The 13,657-nt window shown below is 44.0% G+C and overlaps 1 protein-coding gene across 1 annotated transcript in view; it reads left to right on the plus strand.

The window, feature by feature from the left end:
• Window positions 1-13,657, plus strand: part of NBEA (neurobeachin) — a gene marked incomplete at its 5' end in the record, with an annotated part of 948,936 nt that overhangs the window by 100,962 nt on the left and 834,317 nt on the right. The gene's annotated exons all lie outside the window — the stretch shown is intronic.

The raw sequence follows: 13,657 nt of genomic DNA on the forward strand, positions 1-13,657 counted from the left end.
TTTGTCTTTTTATTTTTGCATTAGTATTTGTTTTCAATTTTATGTTCCATGTTGACATATAAGTGACAGTTTGAGTTTACTATGATGAAAATATATTGCTGTTTTCAGTAATTTTAGTACTCATAAATTGCATTAGGATAGTGCTGTCATTTTTATGTCAAGGTGGCAATACTTGCTATCATTCCTTTTTCCATACATTTTACTTGTTTAACTATCTGTAGAAGTGAATTTGTGCTTGTACAGTTAGTTACTTCTTTTTTCATGGGTCCTTTGGTTGGGTTTGAGACATAGCTGTGCCAAGTGTTGGCTTTGCATTGGAATCTATACTAATAAAAGGGTAATATGCTAATTAGACCAGACATCTTCTGGGCATCCTTCTGGACAAAGCCACAGTGGTGGGAGCCGAGGCAGAGGAGGTTAGGGCCCATCAGGGAGCAGTTAGGGGCAATCACGCCAGCAGGGGAGAGCAGTTGGGGGCATCAAGCAGTCATGCAGTGTGGTTAGGGGTGATCAGGCAGGCAGGCAGGTGAGCGGTTAGGAGCCAGGGGACCTGGATTGGAGAGCATGCAGGCTGGGCTGAGGGACCCTCCTACTACCCCGTGCACAAATTTTGTGCACCAGCCCTCTAGTGTTTCTATACTTGCAGTCTGCCTTCCTTGCCTACTGCTTTGCCTTGTTCCATAACATATTTTAAGTGGCTTTCTTTAAGCACTAACAGAATGATAAGTAGAGTGACCAATCAAACCAATGAAACATAAAGTTAGAAAATCAAGTAAATACAGATACGCAAACCATAAATCCAATATGATTGCCATAGTGAAATTTCAAAATTGATGGGTGCTTTTAAGGTGCAAAAAGGAAAAGGGGCTAAATATAGAGTTATGTGATTTTCTTCATTTAGAAAGGAGAAAACATTATCCTGAAACACTTTGCAAACTTAGTAATTTGTCATATGGCTCTTTCTTATCACATTCTTCCATACCAACAGTGAAACTGAGTGTTAACCCTGAGTCACTATGTTGTATGCACAAGCATTCATGTGATACCGGTTTTCCTAGCATCCTAACATAGATACAGAGTACCTATATAAAGTGAGAACTTTTATTTTTTATTATTTTTTAAAAAATATATATTATATTGATTTTTTACAGAGAGGAAGGGAGAGAGATAGAAAGTTGGAAACATCGACGAGAGAGAAACATCGATCAGCTGCCTTCTGCACACCCCCTACTGGGAATGTGCCTGCAACCAAGGTACATGCCCTTGACTGGAATCGAACCTGGGACCCTTCAGTCCACAGGCTGACGCTCTGTCCACTGAGCCAAACCGGTTAGGGCTAAAGTGAGAACTTTTAAAAGAACATGCCTTTAAATTTTGGGCATTACATGAAAAAGTATTACATTTGTAAGTTGCCAGTATTTCAAGAGCTCCTTGTTGTTAATGGAAGTTGGCTTTAAATTTATGGGTGTTGTATGTATTTTCTCAATTTTTAAATACTAAGAGTATAATTAATATCCGGAAAGATAACTGCAAAAAATTTTGACATTAATATTTTTTTCAAGAAGTTTAGAGAATGAAAAAGGGAAGGTGGATAGAATACAGATGAAGATCAAATTGATTTTTTTTCTTTTTTTTAAATTTCTTTATTGGTTAAGGTATTACAAATGCGTCCTCATTTCCCATTAACCCCCCAACCTCCCCCCCCCCCACACTCATGCTCTCATCCCCCTGTTGTCCTTGTCCATTGGTTTGGCTTATATGCATGCATACAAGTCCTTTGGTTGATCTCTACCCCTTACCCCCTCTCTCCCCTACTTTCCCTCTGGGAATTGATAGCCTGATCACTGTTTCTCTGTCTTTGGATCTGTCCCTGTTCATCAATCTATGTTGTTCTCTATATTCCACAAATGAGTGAGATCATGTGGTATTTATCTTTCTCTGACTGGCTTATTTCACTAAGCATAATGCTCTCCAGTTCCATCCATGCTGCTGCAAATGGCAATAATTCCTTCTTTTTTACTGCAGCATAGTATTCCATTGTGTAGATGTACGACAGAATTTAAATCCACTCATCTGCTGATGGACACTTAGGCTGTTTCCAAATTTTAGCTATGATGAATTGTGCTGCTATGAACATATGGGTGCATATAACCTTTCTGATTGGTGTTTCTGGCTTCTTGGGATATATTCTTAGAAGCGGAATCACTGGGTCAAATGGGAGTTCCATTTTTAGTTTTTTGAGGAAACTCCATACTGTTCTCCACAGTGTCTGCACCAGTCTGCATTCCCACCAGCAGTGCAGAAGGGTTCCTTTTTCTCCACATCCTCTCCAACACTTGTTGTTTGTTGATGATAGCCATTTTGACAGGTGTGAGACGATACTGCATTGTCATTTTGATTTGCATCTCGTATAAAGTAGTGACTTTAAGCATGTTTTCATATGTCGTTCGGCCTTCTGTATGTCCTCTTTTGAAAAGTGTCTATTTAGGTCCGTTGCCCATTTTTTGATTGGATTGTTTATCTTCCTTTTGTTAAATTGCATGAGTTCCCTGTAAATGTTGGAGATTAAACCCTTATCGGTGATATCATTTGCAAATATGTTCTCCCATGCAGTGGGCTTTCTTGTTGTTTTGTTGATGGTTTCTTTTGCTGTGCAAAAGTTTTTTATTTTGATGTAGTCCCATTTGTTTATTTTCTCTTTAGTTTCCATTGCCCTAGGAGCATTATCAGTGAAGAAATCCCTTCAGCATATACCTGAGATTTTGCTGCCTGTGGATCCTCTAATAATCTTAAGGTTTCCTGTCTTACGTTTAAGTCCTTTATTCATTTTGAGTTTATTTTTGTGTATGGTGTAAGTTGGTGGTCTAGTTTCATCTTTTTGCATGTATCTGTCCAATTTTCCCAACAGCGTTTATTGAAGAGACTGTCTTGACTCCATTGTATGCTCTTGCCTCCTTTGTCGAATATTAATGGGGCATAGTGGTTTGGGTCGATTTCTGGGTTCTCTATTCTATTCTATCGATCTATATGTCTGTTCTTGTGCCAGTACCAAGCAGGTTTAAGAACAGTGGCTTTGTAATACAGGTTCATATCTGGTATTGAGATCCCTCCTACTTTGTTCTTCTTTCTCAGGATTTCAGCAGCTATTCGGGTTCTTTTTTTAATTCCAGATGAATTTTTGAAACGTTCATTCTAGATCTGTGAAATATGCCATTGGTAATTTAATGGGGATTGCATTGAATCTATAGATTGTTTTGGGTAGTATGGAAATTTTGATGATGTTGATTCTACGAATCCATGAAAACGGTATGTTCTTCCATCTGTTTATGCCTTCCTCTATCTCTTTTTTCAGTGTCCTGTAGTTTTTCGCATATAAGTCTTTTACCTCCTTAAGTTTATTCCTAGGTATCTTAATTTTTTTGGTGTGATGGTAAATGGGATTTCTTTTTTAGTCTCCCTTTCTGTAAGTTCACTATTGGTGTATAGAAATGCCTTAGATTTCTTGGCATTAATTTTGTATCCTGCTACATCCGACTTCATTTATTACGTCTAATAATTTTTTGATGGAGTCTTTAGGGTTTTCTAAGTACAGTATCATGTCATCTGCAAATAAGGACAGTTTTACTTCTTCTTTTCCAATTTGGATGCCTTTTATTTCTTCTTTTCTGATCGCAATGGATAGTACTTCGAGTACTGTGTTGAACAGGAGTGGTGAGAGTGGGCTGGTTTGCCCTGAAGGGTGTCCTTGATCAGGGTGGGGGTCCCCAATGGGGTGCCTGGCCAGCCTGGGTGAGGGGATGATGGCTGTTTTCATCTGGTCACAACCCCTTTAGGGTGGGGGTCTCCACTGTGGTGCCTGCCCAGCCTGGGTGAGGGGCTGAGGGCCGTTTTCAGGCTGGCGGGTGACTGAAGCTCCCAACCGCTCCTTTTTTCCGTTTTTTTTTTTTTTTTTTTTTTTTTATTCTGGGCCAGCTTCAGCTCTGACGCTCGGCTCCAGCTATGAGACCTCCGCTGCTGAAACCAGGTTTCTGGCCTTTGTTTACCCTCTGTATTTGAAACAATTTTGCGGTCCTCCTGGCTGAAGCCCGGGGTTTTGTTTAGCTTCTATATTTGTTACAATCTTGCTTCGAGTGCAGCTGAGAGGCCGGCAAGGCAGGCGGGGAAGCTTGGCTTCCTCCTTCGCTGAACCAAGCAAGCCTCCCCGTTCGCGTCAGCTGCCTGGCTGCTGGCTGCCATCTTGGCTGGCAGTTAATTTGCACATCGCCCTGATTAGCCAAGGGGAAGAATAGCGGTCGCACACTAATTACCATGTTTCTCTTTTATTAGATAGGATGTTGTTATTCTAGGTCAGTGGTGGGCAACCTTTTTGTGAGTGCGTGCCAAAACCTGCAAAATCTCTGACTCAAAATTCTTATGTGTGCCAACCCTAAGTTTTTGAGAACATGTTACGCCTCCTTTATATCTCTTAAGGTGTACGTATGTGAAGAACCTTGACGAAATAATAAAATTCATTCGAGCGACAAAAACACAGTATATGATGATGAAAAATACATTTATTTTTTAATGTATACATGTACACTGATAGTCCGAGAGAAAACTTTATGACTTTGTTTGATATTATCAGTGGGAGTTTTGCTGCTGCATCACTGATGACAGAGATTTTACATCAGGTTTATATTTTGTGACCTTCAGAGAGATGCACGAGCTACTACTTTCATCCGTCAGGCTACTCCTATTACGAGACTTAACAAAATTCATCACTGAGAACAAAGATTCACAAGCGTATGTGGATGAAACCAAAACACTGGTCGGATTTAGGAAGGCAGGGAGAGTTTAGGCAGAGGCATAGAAATTGCTCTTCCCCTCTCTCGTCAATCCATGTCTATGGTCTTTAAGATACCTTGATATGTAAAATTATTTATTTATCTGAGATGCACCTACACTGAATTTATCTGAAAAATAAAAAAGTCGATATTAAGAAAAAAATTGTAAATGGAAGATTATAAGAGAGGGTTTTACGTGCCAGCCTAAGTTACTGGCATGCCATGTTTGGTATACGTACCAGGGGTTGCCTACCCCTGTTCTAGGTCTTCTAGGTGCTAGGAATACAACAGTGACAAAAATCCCTGCCTTTATTGGGGAAAAGGAAGATGTACATTATCATGGGAGGATACAGACAATCCTATCTAATAATAGACAAACATGGTAATTAACCGTTCCTCTGACACGGTTCCCATTGGCTAATCAGGGTGATATGCAAATTAACTGCCAACCAAGATGGCGGTTAACCGCCAACAAAGATGGCGGCTAATTTGCATACTACAGGCAGGGCGGGACAGCCCCATCCCGCCTGCCCCCCTGCCATCTGGGCCTGCTCTCTGTGACCAGGGCGGCAGGCAGCCCATATGGGACCCGACCCAGGGCTGGCCAGAAGGACTACAGCGATCCGCCACCGGATATGCCCACAAACGGCCCTATCACAGGGATGCGTGGCTGGCAGGTCATAATGCACCGATCAGCCACCGGCTTAGCCCACAAACAGCCCTCCCGCATGAATCCTGGGTTGGCAGGTGCTAATGAATCGATCAGACACCGGCTGCGCCCACAAACGGCCTTCCTGTGGGGATCCCGGGTTGGCAGGTGCTACTGAACTGAGCAGACATTGGATGCACCCACAAATTGCCTTCCCGTGGGGATCCCAGCTTGGCAGGTGCTAATGCACGGACTGCCACTGGCCACGCCCACAAACGGCTTTCCCGTGGAGATCTTGGGTTGGCAGGTGCTAATGCATCAATCAGACACTGGCTGCACCCACAAATGGCCTTCCCGTGGGGATCCCGGGTTGGCAGGTGCTAATGCACGGATCTGCCACTGGCCACACCCACAAACGGCCTTCCCGTGGGGATCCTGGGTTGGCAGGTGCTAATGCACCGATCCGCCAATGACCATGCCCACAAACAGCCCTCCCGCAGGGATCCCGGGTTGGCAGGTGCTAATGCACCGATCTGCCAACATGCACACCCGGGCCGCCTTTGCCCTGCGCATACTATGCAGCTGGGAGAGGGGAGTGGGGCCACTGGGAGCAGGGCGGGAACTGCCCAAGGTTTGCATCAGGCAGCCCAGAGTGGAGTGCAAACTATCCCGACAGGTAGCTGCTTGCTCATTCACTTACTCGCTCATTCATTTGCTCATTCACTCGCTCATTCATTCACTCACTCAGCAAACCCTCTCAGGTCCCTGGCACCAGGCCAGGCATTGAAGGTGAAGCAGGATAAGACAGAGCTATGTCCTCAAGATGTTAGTAATTCAGTAGGGCGAAGCAGGCACATGAACGAGGCAGTTGTATGCACAGATGCACTGTACTGGGTTCGGTGAGGGCTATAACTAACTCTGACTTTGTTCTCTTGTTAAAATGGGGCCTCGGGAGCCAGGCCACCCCAAGCCTGTAGGCCTGTGCCTAGGCCAGGAGTGGCCAGGGTCCAGGAACATGACAGAGGGTGCAGGTCGGTCTGAGGGGTCTGGCCCCACCCCTCACCCTCACCACTGATTGCACAAATTTTTTTGCACTGGGCTACTAGTCCTATATAATAAAAGCCTAATATGCAAATTGTCCCCTCGGGCTGTCATTTAACCAGAATTTGACCGAGAGACTGGGAGTTTGACTGCTTGCTATGACGTGCGCTGACCACAACGGGGAAGCGTGGAACATGAAGAGCATCAGCAACAGGCTGTGACCTCTTGCCGGTTACCAGGGGGCAGGGGTGACAGGGATGGAGGTGCGGTGAGAATGAGGGGTCTCCGCCGAGCTCGCTCTCACTCCCCCTGCTACCCTCCCCCAGGATACCAGGGCTTGCATGCCGGGGAAGCCCCCGCTCTCAGGTGCCAGGTGCCCACAAGGAGCCCGCCCTGCACATGTGCAGCCTCTTCCAGGTGAGCCAGGCCATAACCGCCGGGACCGTAGGGGCCAGTCAGATTCCCTGTGGGTTCATACAGGAGCCAGTCTGCGAGGCTGGCTGGGAGAGAACAACTGCCTCCTCGGCTTCTGTGCAGCACTGCTGGGCAGCCCAGAGGCCCACGCTGCACCCCAGCCCACGGCGTCCAGCCGTGCTCACTGCATCTGCATGTGGGGACTTGGGTGCCATGACTCAGGTGGAGGGGGGAACGTGGGGGCCTGGGAGCCCAGGTGCTGCCCAGTGCCCAGAGGTGAGCTGGGATCTGCCCTTCCACACCAGACGCTTGCACTTCAATCGCCGGCCAGGCCTAGGGACCGTACCCATGCACTAATTTTGTGAACCAGGCCTCTAGTCTATATATATAAAAGGCTAATATGCAAAATGTCCCCTTGAGAGTTCTACTGGGATTTCAATCTCTCGCTATGACATTCGCTGACCACCAGGGGGCAGCGCGGAATGAAGGAAGGCCCCAGACAGCAGCCAGCAGCCAGGGAAGGAAGGCCCTGGCTGACCGCCGAAAGGCCCCGATCGGCCCTGATCAATGGCCAGGCCTAGGGACCCTACCTGTGTATGAATTTTGTGGACCCGGCCTCTTGTAAAGTATAAGTCAAAAGAAAAATATATAGTGTGTGAGATGGTTTCAAGTGCTATGGGTAAAACAAAACAGGTAAAAAGAGAGGGGATGTGGTCAACTGCAGTTTTTGTTTTTTTTTAAATCCTCACCCAAGGATATGTTTTCATTGATTTTAAAGAGAGAGGAAGGGAGAGAGAGAGAACCATCAATAAGTAAGAGGAACACATCTATGGTTGCCTCCTTTAAGTACCTTGACTGGAGACTAACTGGGAACCGCAACATGGGTATGTGCCATGACAGGGAATAGGACCTGCAACCCTTCAGTGCAGGGGGTGATGCTCCAACCAACTGAGCCACACTGGCCAGGGCAGAGCTGCAATTTTAAATAGAGTGATTAGAGCAGGTTTCACTAAAGACATAGAGGTGAAGGTGAAGTCAGCTGCATAGATATCTGGGAAAGAGCTTTCAGGGCAAATAAGAGAGTAAGAGTAAATTCCATTCGTAGAATTTCACTTGGTAGATTAAAGAACACTGTGATTGTGTGTCATTGTGATTAGAATAGAGCAGGGGTGGGCAAACTTTTTGACTTGAGGGCCACAGTGGGTTCTTAAACTGGACCGGAGGGCCGGAACAAAAGCATGGATGCAGTGATTGTGTGAACTAATATAAATTCAAAGTAAACATCATTACATAAAAAGGGTACGGTCTTTTTTTTTTTTAGTTTTATTCATTTCAAACGCGCAGGATCTGGCCCGCGGGCTGTAGTTTGCCCATGGCTGCCTAACACTATCTTCATATTTTTGGATTCTTTTTTCTTCTTGTTTTTCTGGTTGCGTGTTTTTTGCTTCTTCGTATTTCAAATCTTTGACTTGATTCTTGCGATCCTCGAGCCTGCTGTTGGATCTCTGTATAATATTCTTTATTTCAGTTAGTGTATGCTTAATTTCTAGTTGGTCCTTTTTCATATCCTCAAGGGTCTCACTAGATTTATCGAGCATCTCACTAAATTTATCGGCGGTTTCTAGAAAATTCTTGAAAAACCTTAGAAGTGTCGTTTTGAACTCTATATGCAGTAGTTTACTTTCCTCCATTTCTGTCATTTGTGACCTCTTTGTCTCCACATTTTTTATGCTTCTCTGTGTTGATAGAGTGGCTTTCTGTGCTAGGTGTCCTATAGGGCCCAGTGGCTCAGCCTTCCCAATTACCTGAGGTGGACACCCTTGGTACACCCCTTTGTGGGCTTTGTGCACAGTCTTGTTGTAGATAAGCCTTGATTGTTTTAGGTATCACTGGGAGGAATTGACCTCCAGGCCAATTGGCTGTGAGAATCAGCTGTGTCTGCAGTGGGAGAACTTCTGTTTTGGAGACACCGTTATGGAGGAAGACTTGCTTCATTGGGGCTTTGGTGCTTGATAAGTCTGTCCCCTGAGTGTCCCTTATGGATCTGAGGAGTTGTAATCTGGATGATCACACTCTGACCACTGGGTACACTGGCTCTTAGATCGCTAATGAGGTGCTAATTTAGCTTCTGCCTGAAGCTACGCAGCAGGAGCTGTGGAGAGATCTGCAGATTTCTATTCTTTGTTTGAGGTTTGGAGGTGCCCAGATTGAGGCCCAATTGTGAAGCAATGCAAGCTGCTCTTGGGCCTTGTTCCTTCTTTTGGATGTTCTGGGTTTCTCTGATCCAGCTGCACTTTGTTAGGTAATTTTCAGATTGCAAAGGGCCAAGCCTTTCATATGTAAAAGCCTCTGCCACAGCTTGGATGGGACGGGTCTCATTGAATCAGCAGGACGGAACAAACAGCTATGGCTGCTCCTCAGTCCTACCCTAAGAGGCCCTGCATCTCAGTGTCCCGGTAATTGCTGCAAGCACCTCTGAGAAAGCCACCCTCGAGTTCCAAACAATGGCAGACAGTCAAGTTTCTCCCCAAATGAGTCTGGGTCCCCAGAGACTCTCCCGGAACTGGAGTTCAGAGCAGTCGGGAGCTTGAGACTCCCTCCTGATTGAAAAAGACAACCATGTCCTTAGTTGCCAGCCCTTTCCACGTGTGCCTCCGTACCTTTGCACTTCCGCACCTCTTCTGAGTCTCAGTGTGCTTTTCTCTTTCCTTCTAGTTGTAGAATTTCCACTCAGCCAGCCTTCCTGTGGTTCTGGATGATGTCCGTTTTTTCTTTTAGTTGTATTTTTGAAGTGGTTGTGCGAGCCAGCAATTACCGGTGTTTACCTATGCCACCATCTTGGTTTCTCCCATAAATAAAATTTTTATATAAAAATACCTCTGTGTAGTATGTGTACGTGTACTTATGTGCATATGTAAATTTTTGTGAAATAGGGAAGCTTTATTTTTAAACTAACATATTTTAAATTATTTATATTTTTAGCCAGTATCTTTTAGAAGGTAAATGCATATTCAAATGTTATTATATTTCAATTGCAATTTTTATTTTGGAATTGCTTGAAGGGTTAATGCAGTTTTCATTACAGCTATACTATATTTTTTATGAAAGATGGTTTTAAGGCACTTATTAATATATCTACCATGGCTGTAAATAATTTTCTTTACCCAAAAATTAAACCCATCTCTTGAGGATGACAGTTGTCTTCAAAAATATAATTTAAAATATTTAAGAGTTTGATAAGTAGTGCGAGTGGAGCGCTACCCCAGCTGGCCCCAGTCACCATCACAGTAACCATAAGCACCCAGGCTGAGTCCCAGCCCTTCACTATGGCAGCGGTCCAGGGAGTAATGGCCCAGGTGGCCTCATATTGGTAGCACCTGACAGGGACAAGAAAGTCATTGCAAGGAAGATAATGGCTCCGTGTAAGTAATGCATATGGCTTCGTCAATAGGAATGACACCAAGAAAGATATATTTTTGTTCAATAGGCTGCCATAGAAAAGGATAACTCCAGGAAGTTCCCTAACATCTTCTAAACTGTTAAGTTCTTCTTAACAGTGTAGAATGGAGAGATTGTGGAGTTTGGTTTTGAAGGAGAAAGGGTGCAGAAATAGCAAATGGTACGGGCCCCAGTGGAGTTTCAGTACAAGGCAGTATATATGCAGCAGACTGTAACCCTAATAGACATTATCTACGCCCCATGGGTTTTCCACACAATTACCAGCAGAATTACCAGAATGGAGAGAAAGGGGACAAGAATGAGGGATTGGAGAATGCCAGATGCAACAGTACTGGCCCTACTGCAGGCCATGGTGCCTCTTACTACATGCAGAAACTGTATCTTTGGATATTGACCACAGTCTTTAAACTCTTCTGTTCAGGCAGAAGTCACAGAGGATGCTGACAACCAGGGTACAGGAGATTAAAGTAGACCAGAAAGACAGTATGTATTAGGGTACAGCTACATAACCATTTTGCATGGGCTTCCCTTGCCAAAGATAGTCTAGATGAGGAAAATCAAGGAGCTGAGACCCCAGGTTAACAGCCACCTCAAAATTGGTACCCCTGCAACTTTAATTATTGATGCAGATGTTTAGAATACCCTAAACCACAAGATGGTAAAGAAACAGGGCAGTCAGTCCACCAACTGAGAATTTTCCTCTACTGAGGGCTGGGTAGAGTAAATGCCAGTTTATCATCTCTATCATTATCTGGTTCAGTCATTCAAGTAGAGGAAATGAATTTGAAGTTCCAGCAATGAGAAATAAACAAAAGATTGGAGCTGAAGCCCTCAAAGACTTGCTTGTTGCCCCTTGACCAGATAACTAGAATTATCTGCATTATCCCTCTAGCCCCGTGGTCGGCAAACTGCGGCTCGCAAGCCACATGCGGCTCTTTGGCCCCTTGAGTGTGGCTCTTCCACAAAATACCATGTGCGGGTGCGCACGTACAGTGTGATTGAAACTTCGTGGCCCATGCGCAGAAGTCGGTATTTTGTGGAAGAGCCGGTATTTTGTGGAAGAGCCACAAGGGGCCAAAGAGCCGCATGTGGCTCGCGAGCCGCGGTTTGTCGAGTCGTAGTTTGCCGACCACTGCTCTAGCCTATAGATGTTATATTTTTAAAAGCCTGCATTTTCTCAATACACCTTTAAAGGTTTTAAAATTGTTTTATATCTGGTCAAGTTGAGATTTTTAAGAACTTTATTTTTAATAAAGTTTACAAGTTAATTTTTTCAAAAAAGTCATTGAATTGCATATACCTGTTAATAAAGGTCTTTAAGAAATGTGTAACAATTATGAAAAGTTAAAAAATATCCTAGATATAAGGAATGCTTTTGTGATAGAAAACATGTATAAGTAGTTCTAAGGTGAATCTTTTGCAAAATCACCACTCATTTGATCATATTTGTTTAGGTATATTTGCCTAAAATATCAGACATATTACTTTAGAGTTATTCTACATCTAGAATACTAAAATTTCAGGGAATGGTGAGAAAACTTATTTTTCCCAAGTCTAAATTCCCCCCCTTCCCCAATGCAATGCCTTCAGCAAGACTTATTTTATTACCCATATTCAGATAATTTTTACCTGTTGGTTTTAAATTACAATGGCTAAATCCTACAGGGTTTATCCAGTTAATGCGCATTCTGTATATGCTAACAAATTTTTTCTTCACCAACTCAGACTTCTGATGCTTGCTTCCTTATGGTCTCTGAGAGGAAATAGTATAATCTAATGCTATTTCCTCATTATTCAAAGATCTCCAATTACTATTTTAAAAATATCATTATAAATGAATGGGCTTAAATGTATTTGAGCTGGAGCAGTTACCATCCTTCATAAAATTAAAATTGCCCTGCATTTAGGCAATGGATGCCTCTTCTAGTTGCTCCTAAGTCCTTTTGACATGACCCTGTAGTCTTTGATGACTTCCTATTTCTTATGATAGTGTTTCAGATTCACCCTAAACATTTTTGTTGTCTTAGTCCTGGAATTAGCCATTACTCCAAGAATCCCTCATCACTATTAGTGGGAAATTTAGGACTTGTTGTGTTTTAACTTGACCTCCTTTAAGTTAAGTCTGTATTTTCTTTCACATTGAACACACTAGTTGTCAAGTACATAGAATGATAGAACTAGAAAAGCCTATAATTACACATACAGTAGTCTCAAAACAACAGTACTAAATACTACCCTACTGATATAATTATTGAAAAAAGTAAATTTGTTTTACATATGCTCTCTCCATTATCCTTGCTATTTTTATAGTTGAGGTATGTTATGGGCCGAAATTTTTTCTCTCTAAATTGAGACGCTGAAGTCCTAACTCCCATTAGCTCAGAATGTGACTATATTTGGAGATAGGGTCTTCAAAGAGGTAATTGAAGTTAAGTGAGGTCATTGGAGTGTGTTTTCATCCAGTATGAATGGTGTTCTTATAAGAAGAAGGAATTAGGACACAGATATGCACAAAGGGAAGGACATCCTATCTAATAAAAGACAAAAAGGGTAATTAACCGTACCTCCGCTATGGTTCCCATAGGCTAATCAGCAAGATATGCAAATTAACTGCCAACAAAGATGGCAGCCGGCAGCCACACAACTGAAGCGAGCAGGAGGTTTGCTTGCTCCAGTGATGGAGGAAGCCAAGGTTCCCCACCTGCTGCGGCCCGGCTCTGAGTTCTGAAAGCAACAGCTCCAAAAGCAGCAAAGTTTCAATTATAGAAGCTAAACAAACCCCAGATACCTGCTTTCAGCCAGCTGTGGCCTCAGAGCTGGGAGCGCCAGTGAAGGCAAGAGAGTTTCAATTATAGAAGGTAAATAAATCCCAGAATAAAAAAAAAAAGAAAAAAAGGAGAGGCTGGGAGCTTCAGTCGCTGGCAAGCCTGAAAATGGCTGTCAGCCCCTCACCCAGACTGGCCAGGCACCCCATTCGGGACCCCCACCCTGAAGGGGGTGTGACCACCGTGCAAACAACCATCAGCCCCTCATCCAGGCTGGCCAGGAACCCCAGTGGGGACCCCCACCCTGAAGGGAGTGTGACCAGCTGCAAACAGCCATCAGCCCCTCACCCAGGCTGGCCAGGCACCCAAGCGGGACCCCCACCCTGATCTGGGACACCCTTCAGGGCAAACCAGCCGGCCCCCACCCGTGCCCCAGGCCTCTATCTTATATAGTAAAAGGGTAATATGCAAACTGACCCTAGCAACAGAAAGACTGGGAATGACTG

The sequence above is a fragment of the Myotis nattereri genome, assembly GCF_964212035.1.
Source record: "Myotis nattereri genome assembly, chromosome: 2".
NCBI lineage: Eukaryota > Metazoa > Chordata > Mammalia > Chiroptera > Vespertilionidae > Myotis > Myotis nattereri.